The sequence below is a fragment of the Tenrec ecaudatus genome, chromosome 6 (genome assembly GCF_050624435.1).
Source record: "Tenrec ecaudatus isolate mTenEca1 chromosome 6, mTenEca1.hap1, whole genome shotgun sequence".
Lineage (NCBI taxonomy): Eukaryota > Metazoa > Chordata > Mammalia > Afrosoricida > Tenrecidae > Tenrec > Tenrec ecaudatus.
Genome location: NC_134535.1, coordinates 167,998,471 through 168,004,472, shown reverse-complemented (window position 1 = coordinate 168,004,472; position 6,002 = coordinate 167,998,471). Strand labels below are relative to the sequence as shown.

Below are 6,002 nucleotides of genomic sequence, written 5' to 3'. Positions count from 1 at the left end.
TGCTCTCCTGAGCCACCAAATTTTATCTATCCTTTAGGGACCAATTCATGTCTCACCATTCCCATGAAAACTTTCTGCACCTCTACACCATCCCACCATTCTATTTACAAGTGTTATTTCATGCTACTATTGGCAAAGTGCTGAGTAGATGCAAAAGGGATCCATCAGGGCCCTTCTGCAGGGAGCTTCTGATTTCAGTGGAAGCTGCAGGCATTCTCATTCCGTGCCATTTCTATAAAGTGTAGGCTCATCATCATCAACAACAACATGGCTCTTCTGATGCTACTTTGTCCATTCTTTCTCTTGTGCTTTCTTAAAGACCTTTTACTTTCTCCATGTGTCGTATCCTTGATGTCATCCCAGATCTCATCTGGGTGGTCCTTCATGTTCAGTGTGTCAAATCTCTTCTTGAGATGGTCTCTAAGTGGGAAATATTCAAGGTCATATTTTTGCTCTTGTGACCTGAAGGGCGACAAAGGGCCATAGTCTCAAGGGGCCGACCCATTTCTATCCAATCAGTAAGCCTCGTTTGTTTGATGATTTTGAGGTTTAGTCTACACGCGGCTCCCACTCTATCTAGGGCTTTCTAATCTGAGCCCTTTCAGAGCGGTTGGCAGTAGTAGATAGGGACAATACAGTTCTGGCTTCTGTGTCACGGAGATGGTTGTCCCTGTGTTCCATTGGGCTGATTCTTTCTATGTCTTGATTTTCTTTCTTTCTTTTTTTTTTTTATAGACTGTGGGTTGATTTTTTTATTTTATTTTTTTTCCTTTCCATCTTTTATTTTTTTATTATTATTATTTTTTAACAATTTATTGGGGCTCATACAATTCTTTTCACAGTTCATACATATACATACATCAATTGTATAAAGCACATCTGTACAGTCTTTGCCCTAATCATTTTTTTCTCTTTTCTTCTTTTACATTTTATTAGGGACTCATACAACTCTTACCACAATCCATACATATACATACATCAATTGTATAAAGCACATCCATACATTCCCTGCCCCAGTCATTCTCAAGGCATTTGCTCTCCACTCAAGCCCCTTGCATCAGGTCCTCTTTTTTTTTCCCCCTCCCTCCCCATTCCCCCCTCCCTCATATGCCCTTGGTAATTTATACATCGTTGTTTTGTCATATCTTGCCCTATCCGGAGTCTCCCTTCCCCCCTTCTCTGCTGTCCCTCTCCCAGGGAAGAGGTCACATGTGGATCCTTGTAATCAGTTCCCCCTTTCCAACCCACTCACCCTCCACTCTCCCAGCATCGTCCCTCACACCCTTGGTCCTGAAGGTATCATCCACCCTGGATTCCCTGTACCTCCAACCCTCATATGTACCAGTGTACAGCCTCTGTCCTATCCATCCCTGCAAGGTAGAATTCGGATCATGGTAGTTGGGGGGAGGAAGCATCCAGGATCCGGGGGAAAGCTGTGTTCTTCATCGATACTACCTCACACCCTAATTAACCCATATCCTCTCCTAAACCCCTCTATGAGGGGATCTCCATTGGTCGCTATGTCTTGATTTTCATCACTCTTCTTTCCCTTGGATAGGGGAAAAAACAATACTAGTTACATCTTAGATAGCTGCTCATCAGCTTTTATTATTAAAAATTTTATTATAATAAAATTATTTTGAGTTAGGTGAAGGTCTACAGAGCAAATAAGTTGTGCATTCAGTAATTCATATATATTCTGTTTCAACTCGACCGTTGCGATCCTCTCAATGCGCCATCTCTTATCCCACTTCCTCTCTGCATTCTTGTTTCTCTTCCTCTTCTTTTCTAACCCTCCACACTTTGTCCTAGGGTAAATGCTACGCACCAGCTTTAAACATACCAGGCGCTACGCACCAAAGGAGGATGCAGAAGATTTCCTTGGTGGACAGTACTACACTAGTTGAACCTAAGGTCCTCTGAGACCAGGGTCCTGGACCACCAAGGCCCCAGTGACTCATTGTGAAGTCTAAGAGGCTTTTGTAACTTTGTCCCCGGTTTGCTTCACCACATTCGTACATACATGTGCAACGTGGGCCAATATGCCGTCCGGTGTGACACCTGTAGACCTTTGTGAGGATGCTCCCTTTCTCCTCCACACCTGTTCAGCCCCATGACTCTTCCTGTATCCACGTTTAGATCACATGGAATGCATGATTGAATCTTTTTTTTCTTTCAACGGTTTTATTGCATGTAATTCACGTATCGTACAGTTCTATGGTTCAGTCACATCAACAAGAGTTGTACCATCATTATCACCACAATCAGTTTTTGAACAGTGTCTGTATTCTGGTACTCGTTATTAGCTCCCCATTTTCCCCCAACCGACCCTGGCTCTCCGCCTCTCCCCACCCAAGGAACCGTTAATGTACTTCCTTTTTACACTCGTAGGTATATATACTTGTAGCCCAAATAAGCACATAAATTTCCATATAGTTTCATACCATTCAATATATTTATCAAAATCATCGTTTGAGTGCTCACAGATTATTGCACAATTTAACCAATCTTCTATTGTAGACTCCACCCTTACCCCAGGCTCCATTTGTTCATTTTTCTATCTGTGGGTTCCTTTCCAAAAAATCTCACCGCCACCGAGTCAGTGCTGAGTCAGTGCTGAAAGAAAGCCGCGTCATTCTACCGCGGAGCTGCTGGTGGCTTTGAAGGGCCCACCACACGATTACAGCCCCATGAAGAACCACTGTCCCATCTGGGCTCGTCCGGACTACCTTTCTCTTTTCCACTTTAACATGCTCAGGAAAATGTGTGTTTTCTATTTTTTCTTTTTTGATCATTTTATTGGGGTCATACAGCTCTAATCACAATATATACATCCATGAGTGGTGTCGGTCTTTACACCGTAAAGGACGTGCTGCATGGGTGGAAGTTGCAGTCTCTTCTCCATTACTTTTACTCACACCCGTCTCTTTTTGTTCATCGCATGTTTTCATTTGTTTTAAATCATTTTATTGGAGTTCATACAATTCTTATCACAATCCATTCATCCATCTATTGTGTCAAGCACATCTGTACATTTGTTGCCATCCTCATTCTCAAAACATTTGCCTTCTACTTGAGCCCTTAATATCGGCTCCTCATTTTCCCCCCTCCCTCTCCACTCCCCCCTCCCTCATGAACTCTTCATAATTCTTAAATTATTATTATTTTGTCATATGTTACACTGCCCGATGTCTCCCCCCACCCTTTTCTCTGCTGTCCATCCCCCAGGGAGGAGGCTATACGTAGATTCTTGTAATCGGTTCCCCCTTTCCACCCCACATTCTGTCCACCCTCCAGGCATCGCCACTCTCACCAATGGTCCTGGAGGAGTCATCTGTCCTGGATTCCCTATGTTTCCAGTTGCTATCTGTACCAGTGTACATCCTCTGGTCTAGCCAGATTTGTAAGGTAGAATTAGGATCGGGCCTCTTTGCGTCTGCGTAGTGCGCAGACCTCCCTTTCTGCCTCCGCTGCCGCCATGGTACCTGTGAAAAAGCCTGTGGCGAAGGGGGGTTAAAAAAAAGAAGCAGGTTCTGAAGTTCACGTTGGATTGCACCCACCCTGTAGAAGATGGAATCATGGACGCTGCCAATTTTGAGCAGTTTCTTCAGGAAAGAATCAAGGTGAATGGGAAAGCCGGTAATCTTGGGGGAGGAGTCGTAACCATTGAAAGAAGCAAGAGCAAGATTACGGTAACCTCTGAGGTGCCTTTCTCCAAAAGGTATTTGAAATATCTCACAAAAAAATATTTGAAGAAGAATAATCTACGTGATTGGTTGCGTGTGGTGGCCAACAGCAAAGAAAGCTATGAATTACGCTCCTTCCAGATTAACCAGGATGAGGAAGAGGAGGAAGATGAGGATTAAGTCTTCTCGGGAATATTTTGTATAAGCCCTTTAATAAAACTTGGGAACTAAAAAAAAAAAAAATAGGATCATGATAGTGGGAGGGAGGAAGTATTTAGGAACCAGAGGAAAATTATGTGTTTCATCGTTGCTACCCTGCACCCTGACTGGCTCATCTCCCCACAACCCTTCAGTAAGGGGGTGTCCAAGGATGTTTTCTCAACATATGTGTCAACTACATCCTATTAGTTCTTTGGGAATCTGACCCTCTTCCTTCTAGTACACATATCTGGGTTTCCTCTTTGTTCTGAGAAATTGCCTTCATGTTATCTATTTTTAATTTTTAAAAACAGTTCTTCAATTGTTAGTGCCCTTCGTTTCCTTATACTGAAAATAGAAAACACAACAACCAAACGCCCGTTTTTCCTGAGACTTGGGTTCTCTTCCAAATTGCTCCTGGGGGCCCCAGACCCCAAACCCTCCTCTGTGCTCTCTGCAGAAATAAAATCCTTTGAGGGAACCAGGCAGCAGCTTGTCTGCCTGGAGTTGGGAAAGGAAATGAGGATCTAATTGCTTCTCAAACAGACATCCAAACAATCCCTCTTCTTTGAACCTCTTCTTCCCCTCCCCCACGCCACCCCCACCCTGCCAGCATTTCTCACCACTTCCCCACTTCCCAAGGTATCCAAAGCCACCAATTCCAGTGGTCAGGTGTGAACCTAATGGATTCTTGGCTTCCTTTGCTGCTGGTTGAGGATGAAGTTTTCTCAGGGCACGAGATCAGTGACCACTCACCTACCCACCAGCCACAGGAGAGAATGGCAGCAAACCCAGTGCAGCAGTTGGGCAGTTGTCAGGAAGGCCTGTGAGCCGGAAGAGCCGCCGCGGTGGCAGGTGGTAACAATCACAGCACGTCTTCCGACTCCCCCAAATCCCAGCGCTTTCTTTTTTCTCCCATTCTCCCTGTGGTTCATGAGTGGGTTTATTCTACTGGTTTGTTGAAATGCTTTGCGGAGACGGAGTATAGTCTAGTGGTTTCACCATGGTAGACATTCAGGATTGAACTTGGTTTTGCCCAAGATTTGTAGGCCTGGGATCAGAAAATAAAGAGCTGCAAAAGTGGAAGGGGATTTGTAGATGTGCTCTGGCCTCTGCCTTTCCCACCCGGTAAGGAGGAAAAGATCCCCTGAGTATCCACAATAATTGACAGCTGGGCAACCAGGGACAGGAGCAGAGATGGGACTAAGATTCTCAGGTTATCATTCGCCCTGCTAGACCCCATCATGGTCCTGGAAACAAGCAGGCCAGCCCTCTCACAGAGTTGAGACTGTGGTGTTTTAAACCTGGGTACATAAAGATGTTGGAATTCTGCATAGGTTTGGCCAGTATCTCATTTGAAAATAGACTTTATTGCATAATAATATTTTTAGTTCTGCCATTGATATACATCAATGATATACATCTAAGGAATCAAAAACTCCTTTGCTGCTGTTTTCATGTGGTTTTAGGAGAGAGTAGAAGTAAATACAAGGGTCCATCTGCCATTTCCACGCAGAAGCCAAGACTTCTTTTTCTATATCTTTACCGTCTCCTACTGTGAGCTAAGGTGGCAACGTGGACGCTGAGGATGGACATGGCTGCGGAGTAAGTTCTCAGGAGAGAAAATGCAGGTAGTTTGCTAAAAACAATTCCTGATTTTTTTCAGTGAAGTGGGTGGTGGTCTTGTAAATGGAATGCTTGTTCTTCTGGGTTGATGCTACTTCACCCAGCCCCGTTTGACGATGATAGCCGGGGAGGAGGTCGGTTATAGGAGCGGGAAGGAGAGTTAGCAGAAGGTCCCTGTTGAAGAACCAGAGCTCCAAGCAGGAACCACCGCAGACGGAGAAAGTGTCGTTGTCTCCTCAGAAGGCATCACCTTTCTCGCACGCAGGAACCAGTAGTAGGAAAGACGCTTCATCTGCTTGTAATTCTGAAGTCGTCTCAGGAAAAGGAGCGTGTCCTTCAACACCAAGTAGATAATGCTGGCTGTCTAGCTACTGGAAAGAGAGGAAACTTTTTCTTTATTGAACTTGAGAAGCTCAACCCATTAGAGGTTCATTTTTGTGTGTGTGCTTTGTCATACAAAGGAAAATTCACCTCATTGTAAGCTTTAAAGAA

The 6,002-nt window shown here is 44.4% G+C and overlaps 1 pseudogene; it reads left to right on the top strand.

The window, feature by feature from the left end:
- Positions 1-3,478: 3,478 nt before the first annotated feature.
- Positions 3,479-3,929, top strand: LOC142451332 (large ribosomal subunit protein eL22 pseudogene; annotated as a pseudogene).
- Positions 3,930-6,002: the final 2,073 nt, after the last annotated feature.